The sequence below is a fragment of the Lissotriton helveticus genome, chromosome 9 (assembly GCF_964261635.1).
Source record: "Lissotriton helveticus chromosome 9, aLisHel1.1, whole genome shotgun sequence".
Classification (NCBI taxonomy): Eukaryota; Metazoa; Chordata; class Amphibia; order Caudata; family Salamandridae; genus Lissotriton; species Lissotriton helveticus.
In genome coordinates this window covers 150554062-150567703 of record NC_136070.1, presented here as the reverse complement: position 1 = coordinate 150567703, position 13642 = coordinate 150554062, and the positions used below count along the sequence as shown (strand labels likewise).

Genomic DNA, 13642 nt, shown 5'->3' with positions numbered 1-13642 from the left:
CCACCACCACGTCCACCACCACCACGTCCACCACCACCACCACCACCTCCACCACCACGTCCACCACCACCACCACGTCCACCACCACCACCACGTCCACCACCACCACCACGTCCACCACCACCACGTCCACCACCACGTCCACCACCACCACCACGTCCACCACCACCACCACGTCCACCACCACCACCACGTCCACCACCACGTCCACCACCACCACGTCCACCACCACCACCACATCCACCACCACCACCACGTCCACCACCACGTCCACCACCACGTCCGCCACCACCACGTCCGCCACCACCACCACGTCCACCACCACGTCCACCACCACCACCACGTCCGCCACGTCTGCCACCACCACCACGTCCACCACCACGTCCACCACCACCACCACGTCCACCACCACCACCACGTCCACCACCACCACCACGTCCGCCACCACTTTTCTTCAGCTCTTGTTTGTTTCTAATATTAGGCCTCTTTCTGCTTTCCCATGTGCCCCCTTCGAGATCCGCCTCTCCTTTCACATTCTGCCAGCACCCCGCTACCCAAAACTCGTCCACCACCACCACCTCAACCACCACCACCACCTCAACCACCACCACGTCCACCACCACGTCCACCACGTCTACCACCACCACCACGTCTACCACCACCACGTCTACCACCACCACCACGTCCACCACCACCACCACGTCTACCACCACCACCACCACGTCTACCACCACCACCACCACGTCTACTACCACCACCACCACCACGTCTACCACCACCACCACCACGTCTACCACCACCACCACGTCTACCACCACCACCACGTCTACCACCACCACCACGTCTACCACCACCACCACGTCTACCACCACCACCACGTCTACCACCACCACCATGTCTACCACCACCACCATGTCTACCACCACCACCACGTCTACCACCACCACCACGTCTACCACCACCACCACGTCTACCACCACCACCACGTCTACCACCACCACCACGTCTACCACCACCACCACGTCTACCACCACGTCTACCACCACGTCTACCACCACGTCTACCACCACGTCCACCACCACGTCCACCACCACCACGTCCACCACCACGTCCACCACCACCACGTCCACCACCACCACCACGTCCACCACCACCACCACGTCCACCACCACGTCCACCACCACGTCCGCCACCACCGCAACGTCCGCCACCACCACCACGTCCACCACCACGTCCGCCACCACCACGTCCGCCACCACCACCACGTCCACCACCACCACCACGTCCGCCACCACCGCAACGTCCGCCACCACCGCAACGTCCACCACCACGTCCACCACCACCCATGACGGGTAAAGTGTTACAGGACGGCAGGGGTAATATTAGTGTCCACCCCGGCTGTACATGGGACATTTAAGGATGCATTGGGTGCGGGAATAGGGGCTAGAAGTATTACCAGACCCAAGATATATTTTGAAGCGGCGCAGTGTCACATGGGCTCCTGTAAAAGCACTTGCAGCATCTCTATCTCACAGTGGCATACCTGCACGAGCCACTCACTCAAAACAACCATTGGCATAGCCAATAAGTCTCGAATTTGGGACCTTATAAGTGTCTAGCCATGCAGCACATGATGTTGTTGCATCAAGGATCTTGTGCTGGTTAACTAAACACTTATATGGTCCCAAAGGCGAGACGTATTGCTATGCCAATGCTTGTTCTCCTGGGTAGGATCATCTGCCCCAGAGGGAAAATGCACATTAAAAAAAAATGAATGTGGTCCCCAAAGGGGGTCAACCCATGTGAGGAGGGCCAACCCCCTGTCTCAATTTCATTATTCTTTAATCCCCATTCCCGTAGGTGACAATTATTACACAATTTATTTTTTGTCCTGGGTGGGAGCAGCTCGTTATCACTAGGCCCCCCTCCCCCGATCAAACATCCCTGGTGGTCTAGCAGTTTCCTGACTGCGGATCATGGCGCGACCACGAACAGCAGTCAGGAAACCGTTTCAAGAAGGCCTTGTTTGAAAGTGGATATTCACCCCCCCCCCCTTCAAACAAGGCCTTCCTAAATCCTGGAGAGGCTGTTTTCTGTATTTCTACCCCACTGGAGCGGGCGAGAGCACTCAACTACCAACTACTCCTTCCTACCTCTCCGGTGGGGAATCTGTTAGGTCACAGATAAGGGGGCAGGGCTGTTGCAAAAACAATTCTGTCACCCTGCCTATTAGTAAAAATTAAAAAAATAAAAGCATCCTCTGGTGCAACCACTGGAGGAACTATTGTAGCCCTCCCCATTGTCTGCCAATGGCCAACAGATGCACTGGAGTGTGAGTGCACTCGTCGGCCATTGGCCAACGGCCGCATTAAAAGGGTTATAGAGACTGGGTGAAAGTTGGTTGGAGCAAGAGCAACTAAAGGGCCAAGTTATTTATCTGGAGAAAAAACACATTGTTCTCCAGTTAAAGCATGTGAACTTTGAAAACAGTTTAATGTGTAACTCCCACATATGTGGAGTTAAGGAGCAGAAGCATATTACATCAAGCAACATGTGCAATTCTGCTCTCCTTGATCACTTGGATGACTGACCGATCCATCTAGACTAAGGGCATACAGTGGCCCTCATGAACCCAGATTAATATGTTGCTAGATATGACCAAGATCTACCACTTTGAGAACAGTGAAAAATGTGCAACCTGTGTCCAGGAGTCGAAGTGGTGTACAGTATGATGCAGCTACAGCTGTTTCTTCACCTATTCCCATGCGTGTTGTAGAGAAGAACCACCTTTAAAAATTTTCAAGAGAGCACTGAGAGAAATAGAGATAGCCACCTGTTCATTTTCCTACATTTGAAAAGACTCTGTGGGCCATAAAAACCACTCCTCCACATTAGATAGTATTGCAACCGAAGGTTATGTAACCAAGAGTGTGGACCCCAACGAAATCTAGAAAGCAGGCAGGACATTAACCCCTTCCATGCTCATGACGAGCTGAGCTCGTCATGAGTTGCGCCGCTCGCATGCTCATGAAGAGCTCAGCTCATCATGTAACGCGTTTTTTTTTTCAAAACGCCGCACAGCACGAAAAAGCCGCCGCACGCATGCGGTTAAACCCCACAGGTACCATGCGTGGAGAGTAAACTACATTTACAGACGAACCTCCACAGGTGTACTAATGGGGAGAAGGATGGGAATGAAGTCAGGATTTAGTGTGCTGTTGGTGCACCACACACATGCTGAAATGATCTGCACAGTGGTTTAACAAAAGCTTGGTTGATGAAAGTGGGGAAAGGGATTTTTTTTCCAATTTGCTTTGCCAATAGCAAGGGATAGATTAGACCTAGATGAAGATAAAATATACTGAGTTGCTTCCTCTGGTCATATAATCTGTACACATTCAGGTTTAGGTCTACATTGAGCTGGCGGGGTTTTAGTGATTTGGTAGGTGGATCTTTTCCGTGTACTCTGGAGATTGGTCGAGGAAGGATGAGTGGAGTTAGGCATGCCTTGTGGAGAATGAAAAGCAGGACACAAAGCATTTTAGTTTTGTCCCATCCATGTTCAAGGTAACAAATTAGAATGTCTGGGAACTGAATGCTCCACCCACATTTGAGTAACATTCTAAAAACTGGCTTACTTAAATGCAGATGTGGGCTTTCTTCTGGTGACTAAGTTACTCCAAGCGAATCAGCTGCACCTGCAATCCAAATTGTTTACACAGCAATTCCTTTCATCCTCTTCTAATTAGCGTGGTGTCTGTTTGGAAATCTCTGAGTGAAAAGGTTTGTAGTCACTCTCTCCTTATGCTACTCCCTAATAAAAAACAGAAATCCTTCCTTCACTTAACAATACACTTTGTGAACCAAGGTGGCTTTGATTTTTTGAGGGAGTTTGGTGGTGGTGGGTGGGGCGATGGCTCAAGTGTAAATTTTAATTTAATGAGCAGCCTCCTTAAAGACAAAATCTAGCACAAATTTGGGTGCCCTAATTCAAGTAAGCGAGGCTTAAGATGTATGAGCAATCAACAGTTGGCTTCATTTGCACCCTCTGAAAGTAGACTACTTCCTTTACTCTATATCTGTCAGTTTGCTAAAAGGCTCATAAGCAACATTTCCTATTGTGGGCCACTTTCATATGCCCAGAATTAGGCTAAGAATTCCGTAAGGGAGGCAAAGGTTCTTCCATCTAAATGATATAATGTTGAAGGGCCTTATGGTGCTGTAGAATGTTCAGTAAGGTATTAAATACAGCCTTTGGAATGCCCTTAAGACTGGCACAGGCCTCTTAAAATTCAGACTGCCCTTATCAAAATAAGCGGTACAAAAGGGGGTGGTGATGGACGAAGCATCTGAACCAATCAAAGACTCACACCCAGTCAACAGATCTGGGTTTAATCCATCACCGTTCTTTAGCCCACTCTGCCACTCCAGTTCAGACATGGCCATATGCAAATCAGTCTGACCCTGTGCCTCATGGGAACAGTCCAGCCCGAACTGCCAAGCCATGCCTCCCTGGACCGGAAACAAGCTTCCGAGGACCGGTTTCTGGCATTTCAGCCGTCTTCCGCTCGGCTTGCTTGAATCCAGTGGCAAAGTGAGCAAGGGACTCACGTCTGAGCATACCCTGCCAACTTATGGCAAACAAAGCGGTACAAAAGGGGCTGATGATGGACAGAGCATCTGAACCAATCAAAGACTCACCTCCAGTCAACAGATCAAGGGACTCACGTCTGAGCTTGGCAGTTCGGGCTGGACTGGGTGTTAGTCACATTAGTGACAGGATAGCACTAAAACCTGTCACTTGTAGGATTAAGATCTGGACGAACACAGAGGCAGCATTGACGAAGGGGATTCTTCTGGATTGCATTGCCTGGGACCAGGGGAGGAACATTCCATGGAGGAAATAGGTTAGGGATATCCTGTCAGCCTTGGGCTGTACAGACTTTTTAAATCATCCAACAGACTTGGTACCACGAGATAAAGACCATGTGAAGGTAGAATTCTTGAAATATGTGGCGTCCCATAGGGAGGACAGTGAGGTGATTAAACCCTCTGTTAGAGCGTACATTCTGACCAAATCCTGCTTGGGTATTGAACCCTATCTGTCTCTTATTTACAATCCCGAAGACAGATTTTTAATGACTCGTTTTAGGTTGGTTTTACTACATCATAGCCTGGCTGTGCCGGCAGGTTACGCTCAAAACATAGAAGTGAAGGGCCCGTGCGGCTGCGACCAACGGTCTCCGCAGGATACCCTCCACTTTGTTTTATTGTGTCCCTACTATGCGCAACCCAGAAAGCTGTTTTTAAAAGGTATTTTAAGAAGAGCTGGGTTCAAACAGGCGAAGGTGGCTCTATTGTTCTTGAAATTGTCCACATACTTGTTAACTCTTCACTGTACCATAAGTTTTTTAAGGTCGGCAATGCGACTTAGAACTAGTAGAGGCGAAGAATTATTTGGTTAGGTATCTGCTCTCCCACCTTGGTTAAGGTTTTAACCACTTATATAAGATTATCAGAGGAAAGGGGGCTGTAATATGAACTATGTAGTATATGTATTTGTGGGCTGTTTTACACTGATTGTTTTTAATTTTTATAAAGAGGAAATGTGAATTTATTTAAATTGCACTTTTATGGTATTGTCTCGATGCCAAATAAAGTATTGATTGATTGAATGGAGTACCCTCAAAGCTGGTTAGGAATCCATTGCAATCTGTCGTTTTGAATCCCTTGTTCAACACATTAGAGCCAATGCGGTGTACTCAATGGGGAAAGAAGCATTCAGACTGGCCATATTTAGTGACGGTATTCTGCGGTTTGTAGTCTACCTACATACTTACTTTATTGGTGGCAGGGAGAGACAGGCTAGCACCGGACGTTTGCCTTGAACCATGACAATCCCAATATGATTCTAGAGGCCATTTCAGATACAAGGAATAATTTAAACTGAATGTAGATGAGGTGGCCATCAGTGTGAGCATCTTTAGACAAGACAAACACAGACTCTTGGAGAGTGTCCGCTTCAGTGAATCAGTGACCGTATTTACAAACTAAAACGCCTGACCTACAGCAACAAGTGCAAGAACTCACTCATAAGATCATGTTCTTGGAAGGCAGGGCCAATGATGCTGAAGGATGGGTGCACCACAACAATGTACAAATTGTCGACCTGCCAGAAGGATTGAAGGGCCTGTATTCATTAATGTACATCAATGCCTTTTGTGACAACTTTAGTCTTTCAAGGATTATCGTCACTGTTCACGGATGAGCGGGGCTTCATTCAAACACCCTCTCCAGGGACCTGTCCAGACCCAAAGTTGTGAAAAGTTTTCATCTCTGCAACAGATATCATCCTGCAGCTTTAGGGAAAGACTGGTCATATCGAGGGATGAAGGACAAACGGCTATGATCTTTCCCGCTTGAACCCTGGCAGTCCAACAGAGCATCCTTTGCACTGAAACTTCATCGACCATCCACCAGGCGCTACAGATGGCCCCCAGAAACACCAGCCAGCCCACCATCTCCAACTGGACGCCGATCACGGCAGAAGACACTGCCTCAACCATGAAAAGCATCCACTCGGGGGCCCGACCGACCCCTGCCCCCACTCACATTTTTTGGCCGAACAAAGCAAAACCAAAGGGGATGATGGACGGAGTGTTGAACACTGCAAGCACTCGCCCCCAGTCAACTGATCTGGGTTTAATCCATCATTCCTTAGCTCACTCGCCACCCCAGTTCAGACATGGCCATATGCAAATCAGTCTGACCCGGTGCCTCATGGGAACAGTCCAACCCGGACTGGAAACAAGCATCCTGGGACTTTGGCTGAACAGATCTGCGGACCCACCCCAATATATGGCACTCTTAGCTCAATGAAAGGATAAACACTTTCAGATTATCAAAAAACGGTGTTAACACTTCTAGAGCTGCCACAAACCCATTTGCCTGAAACAGTGAGTGTTCAGAGTTATAGAGGATAACATGATTTCTGTAGTAGGGGATCTCGGTGTATAATCATAATCTAGTGAATAGTCCCGCCCATGTGCGTGGACCCTGGAGCAATCAAAAATAATCTCTTACGCTGACTTCTTTGCAATCCTGCATAGACACTTAAGAGACAATTTAGACAAATAATGCAGCCTAACATATAAGGCTACAAAGGCCACCACTTCATCTAAACAGTGAAAAGGATAGCCCACCATGTCAGGTTTAACACTTCTTACCAATTTTTCCTCACAGGGAAAACTTCTCTTCACCAAAATCCTTGAAATGATAGAGAGGAAGGGTTGGACAGACAAGCCTCCATAGGCTGCCATTATGTATCTTGAAAAGGGATACTGTGCCTTTAAGGAACTCTCCAGAGACCCTCGGTATCCCAGGATGCACAGCCAAAGTCCTTTTACTTTCAGTTCTTTTTTCCAGCTCCTGCTAGCAGGACCCTGGAGCATTGAGCTCTCCCTTTTTGGTTTTTTTTCTTCAATTTTGACACTTTTCAAGTGTTTAGAGTGTTTCACTCGACGTCTGGGGTCTCCATCTTCCTTCTGCTGTGGTTTTTAGGCAGTTTTGCACACTCTTTCTGTCGAATATGCCTGCCTTATACGATAAGTGCCCTGAGTGTGCCCGGAAGAAGGCCAAATCGGACCCCCACAGAGTCTGCATACTCTGTCTCCCTTCCTCCCATGTCCCAGAAGCCTGTGAGATTAGCCAATCTTTCTCCAGGAGGACCCTGCGTGACAGGGAGAAGATTCGGCTCCAAGGACTGGAGCAGAGGTAACATCAGGAACAAGGTGGGTCTGGGCATGGAGGAACCTCGTCCTCTGCCCGTGCTTCGGCCTCTGGAGGGCTCCCCAGTCAAGATAAGGCCAGGAAAAGGCACAGATCTCCGTCGACGTCGATAGCCTCGACGTCGGCATCGAGAGGGATGACCACCATCTGCTCCCAGTCAACCCAGGGCTCTGGGTCGAAGAGACGTTGCCGTTCGACGTCGAGGGGACTGACGTCGAGACCTTGGACGAGGTCGACGTCGAGGGCTTCATCGGCGTCGAGATACCGTCGTCTGGATGAGTCCAGGAGACACCGGCACTCGCCGTCAAGGCGACACCGCCGTTCGAGGTCGACTCGGCGTTCGACGTTGAGGGATATATTGGCGTTTGACTTCGAGGAAGGGTTCGACGTCGAGGAAGGAGAAATCGACGTCGAGGAAGGAGAAATCGACGTCGAGGAGGCGATCAAGGGCCAGGACTGTGTCCTCTGCCTCAGTGGTCAGCCTGTCTTCTGTATCCACGAGCCCCCGGTTGCGGCGGCGCTCGTCTGAAAAGAGGGCGTCCTCGAGAACATCCTCGTCAAGGCCTGCGCAGAAGAAGAAGAGGAGAGTGGTTAGGTCTTCGGACTCTGAATTTTCTCAGACCTATTCGCCTTCTAGGACCAGGACGCCTACGCCTCCTCCATTACCTAAGGAAAATCCTCCTCCTAATTCTCCTCTTCCTCCAACTCCTCCTCCTCCGCCTCCTCCACCGCGGCTTCCTCCACGGTCTCGATCTCTGCCCCGCTTCGAGTCGCCGCCTATGCAGCCTCCACAGCCTAGGATTCCGGTTCTGCCTCCGCAGATTCCGCCTCCTGTACGGCCAGTGGATCGCCCGAGGCCTAGGGGGTCTAGGTCACGGTCCAGAAGGAGGCACCGATCAAGGAGTGACCGTCTGTCTTCATCCTGGCAACGTCACCGGAGGGACAGGTCAAGGTCCCGTCATACGTACTCTTCCAGTGTCTGGGGATATTCGCCCACCTTATCGGATTCACCCCATACGAGAGTCTCACCGGTGGATGACATCGTATCGTTTCAGGAGATTTTATTGAGAGGGGCAGCGAAGCTGGGGATTACTCTTAACGGTACCCACACATTCTACATCGGTAATTTTCGAGACCTTACACAAGCGGCAGTTGTCTCGACCCTTGTTGCCCTTGGTGCCAGGGATGGAGGAACCGGCAATGGAGCTCCTTTTGACTCCGGCGTCAACGAAATCCGCTCCTTCCCGGCTGCAGAAAAAGTACAGGCCCCCTGACTCCGATCCAGCGTTCCTTTGATCAGACCCGGTCTCTGATCTGGTGATCGTCACTGTGGCCAGGAAGCAGCACGCTACTGCCCCGTCTTCTATGGTGCCTCCGGATAAGGAGAGCCGTCAGATGGACTCAGGGGGACGAAAAGTCTGCGGTACGGCTGCTATTTCCATGAAAGCCGTTAGTGCCGCGGCTCTCTTGGGACGGTATGACCGGTCTCTGTGGGAGACCCTGCAGCAGTTTCTGGAGCACCTTCCTAGGGACAAGAGGGAAGACTTCCAGGAAATCATCAATGAGGGCATAATGGTATCCAATCAGGTTATCAGCTCGGCTGCAGATTCCTCTCTTGCCGGCTCATGGATACTGCCATGGGATTAATCTGAGACGCCATGCCTGGTTGCGCCTGACATCGCTGAAACCAAAGGCGCAGCAGAGAGTCGCCAACTTGCCGTTCTCTGGGTCGACACTCTTGGTAAACTTGCGGATGAGGAGATGGCCCGCATGAAGGCGGAGGCAGAAACTCTGACGGCTGTCGGGTTAGAGAAGCCAAAAGAGCAGAAGAAGACCTTCCGTCCCTTCCAGAGACGTTTTGGAGATCAGGGAAGAGGGCAAGGTCGTCCAGCTGGCCAGCAGCACCAACAGCAGCAGCAGTACCAGCGGCGGCCTTTCCAGAAGCGCCAGAGGAGGCCAACAGTCCTCCTCAACGCCCAAAGGCCCGGCCGGGTGTAGGCCCTGAGGGGTTACTTCCTCCTCGTCCGTTACCTGCTCCGGTGGGGGGAAGCATACAACATTACTTGGCAGAGTGGAGAAAAATTACTCTGGACAAGTGGGTGCTGAACATTGTTTGCAATGGATACAGTCTTCATTTCGTCAGCCTGCCTCCGAGCGAGTCCACCAGTTTGTTTGCAGTTCCAACTGCGCGAGCTTCAGGTGGAGGCCGATACCCTCTTAAGAAAAAGGGCGATAGAAGACGTCCCTCTGTCTCAAAGGGGAAAGGGTCTTTACTCAAGGTTCTTTCTGGTGCGCAAGAAGGACAAGAACGAGTTCAGGCCAATTCTGGATTTGCGACAAGCACACAAATGGATTCGCAGAGAAAAGTTTTGCATGCTGTCTTTGCACCAGATTTATCCTCAGCTGCAAAGGGGAGACTGGCTTTGCGCTATAGATCTGCAAGATGCGTACTTCCATGTGCCCATTGCACGGAAACACCGGAAGTTCCTGCGATTTCCAGTCTGCACCAATCACTATCAGTACACCGTACTACCGTTTGGACTGAAGTCTGCACCCAGGACGTTTTCAAAATGCATGGCAGTGGTGGCAGCGCACCGGAGATAGAACAAGGTGTTTGTCTACCCGTACCTGGACGACTAGTTCCAGGAAGCGCAACTGCACTTCAACAGGACTGCCGTTCTGTTGAACCAGCTGGGGTTGCACATAAACATGTCCAAGTCTGTTCCGACGCATGTCCAGTGCCTACAGTACTTGGGAGCTTCCATCGATACTCTTTCAGCAAGCGTGTCTCCTTCGAGGAGAGACGCTTATCGATCCTTCGGAAGGCTCAAGCTCTCATAGCTGTTCCATCTACAACAGCGAGGACGGTGTCTTCTCTACTGGGGTCGATGGCCTCTTGCATCTTCCTCAAATCACACGCACGCCTACACATGAGGCCGTTGCAGGAATGTCTGGATGATCAGTGGGACCAGTAGCGAGGGAGCTAGGACGACAGGATCAAGCTGTCCCTCCACGCTCAACAGTCCCTGAGATGGTGGTGCTCCGCAGAGAATCTCCTCAAGAGGGTTCCATTCCACAAGGACATTCCCATTCAGACTGTCACGGATGTTTCTCTCCACGGCTGGGGAGCGCATTCAAACCATCTACAGATCCAGGGAACGTGGTCCCCGGCGGAATCCATGTATCACATCAATTTCCTGGAACTCAGAGCTGTTCACTTGGCACTGAAGGCTTTTCATCCGTCCTTCCAGACCAACTCCTTGCTTGTGCAGACGGACAATACGACCACAATGTATTACCTCAACAAGCAGGGGGGCTCGAGAACACGCACTCTGTCACAGGAAGCGCATGCGATCTGGCACTGGCTACTAGCCAGAGGACTGACGATAACGGCTACCCATCTGCCAGGTGTGCAGAATGCTCAGGTGGACGCATTTAGCAGGCTGGTGCAAGAAAACCACGAGTGGGTTCTAAACGACGAAGTGCTAGGAGACCTCTTCGACAGGTGGGGCACTCCGGACGTAAATATGTTCGCCACCACCGAAAACAGAAAATGCCGATACTTCGCCCCTAAGTATTACCAACCGGGGACCCTGGGGAACGCGCTATGGATCAACTGGTCGAACAGCTTTCTGTACGCTTTTCCACCCATTCCCCTGATTCCGGCGGTGCTCATCAAGCTGTCTCAATCCAGAGCATGGATGATCCTCATTGCTCCGGAGTGGCCCCAACACTGGTGGTTCACGGACCTGCTTCACCGGTCTCTCCTACCCCACATGCAGCTGCCGTGTCGGCCGGACCTTCTCACGAAGTTCGGGGGGCAGATGGTGCACCCCAACCTCTCATCGTTGAGTTTGGCAGCATGGCTCCTGAGATGGTATATACTTAAGGAAGCTAGGAGACCCTCCACTAGTATATACTTAAGGAAGCTAAGAGACCCTCCACTAGGACTTCCTATGCCTACAAGTGGAAGAGGTTCTGCATCTGGTGCACTTCCAAGCATTATGATCCGACAACTTGCATGGAAGACGTCATCCTTCCATACCTTTTGCATTTGGCTCAGTCTGGTCATAATTTTCATTCTATTAAGGTTCACCTCGCAGCATTGACTGCGTATAGGAAATGCCCTTCACAGAAATCCTTCTTCCAGATACCTGTGATTAAAGATTTTTTGGAAGGATTGAAGAAAGTGTTTCCTCCTGTTCGGCGTCCTTCGCCATCATGGGAGCCGAATGTGGTGCTGTCCAGGTTGATGAAGGAGCCATTTGAACCCATCCATAAGGCTTCTCTGCAGCACTTGTCATGGAAGGCGGCCTTCCTTGTGGCCATTACATCGGCCCTCAGGGTGAGTGAAATTCAGGCGTTATGTTGCCAAGAAACTTATACTGTATTTTATGCTGCTAAGGTTGTGATGCGTACTCACCCTAAGTTCCTTCCTAAGGTGATTTCTGATTTCCATGTCAATCAGACCATAACTTTACCTACGTTTTTCCAGAATCCCTCCACTCCAGCGGAAAGGTCTCTCCATTCCCTGGATGTCAGAAGGGTGTTGAAATTCTACTTGGATAAGACCAAGGACATTTGTAGGTCAGACCAATTGTTTGTCAATTATGGGTCGGTCAGGACTGGTCTTGCCACCACAAAACAGTCCATCTCTAGATGGATTGTGTCCTGTATCCAGTTATGTTACCAGAAGGCTAACAAGACCTTAGGGGGTAAGCCTAAGGCTCATTCTACCAGAGGCAAAGCAGCTACAACAGCTTTGCTTCGTAATGTTCCCATTGCAGAGATCTGCAGGGCTGCCACTTGGAAGTCGGTCCATACCTTTGCTAAGCATTACTGTCTGGACTCTGATGCCAGAGCAGATGCTCGGGTTGGGCAGGCTTCGTTGAGAAATCTGTTTGCACAATAGAGGTGTTGTCTGTTTTTCTCCACCGCTGGGTTGGCTTTTTGGGATGGGCTTGCCATTTTATTTACTAGATTGACTATACGCAGAGATCCCCTCCTACAGAAGGAGTAGTTTTTTACCTGTAACTCCAGTTCTGTAGTAGGGGTATCTGCGTTATAGTCATAAGCGCCCGCCCTCCTCCCCGGTGGAGAAAATGGTACTGTTAAGTATGCTACAGGCCTTGCTTTATACACCTTAAAGAACTGAAAGTAAAAGGACTTTGGATGTGCATCCTGGGATACTGAGGGCCTCAAGACACATAATGGCAGCCTATGGGGGGCTTGCCTGTCCAACCCTTCCTCTCTATCATTTCAAGGATTTTGGTGAAGGGGAGTTTTCCCTGTGAGGAAAACATGGTAAGAAGTGTTAAACCGGACATGGTGGGCTATCCTTTTCACTGTTTAGATGAAGTGATGGCCTTTGTAGCCTTGTATATGTTAGGCTGCATTATTTTTCTTAATTCTCTCTTAAGTGTCTATGCAGGATTGCAAAGAAGACAGCTTAAGAGATTATTTTTGATTGCTCCGGGGTCCACGCACATGGGCGGGACTATTCACTAGATTATGACTATAACAGAGATACCCCTACTACAGAACTGGAGTTACAGGTAAGAAACTACTCCTTGCTAATCTCCGCTGTAGAGAAGAGGGCCCCTAAGAAGTGATCTGCTGGGATGGTGGTTAGTTGGGGAGAAGGGGGATGAGTCTTGACACTTTCTATCCAACCTGGAACTGTAAGGTGTCTATTTCATGAGGAAAATGGGTGGGAGTGGAGTTTGGAGTGGATGGGGAGATGGCTTTCTTAGAGGTGTCTATGGCTACTGAGTGATAGAGCCACATTACGTTGCTGAAAATTACATAATTTGTTTAGTTATATTTACTTCAATTATTTCAAACCAGATTTAAT

The 13642-nt window shown here is 50.0% G+C and overlaps 1 protein-coding gene across 1 annotated transcript in view; it reads left to right on the top strand.

Annotated features, from left to right (window-relative positions):
* PRPF39 (pre-mRNA processing factor 39) overlaps positions 1 to 13642 on the top strand; it is a 464264-nt gene that overhangs the window by 343715 nt on the left and 106907 nt on the right. The window lies entirely within an intron of this gene.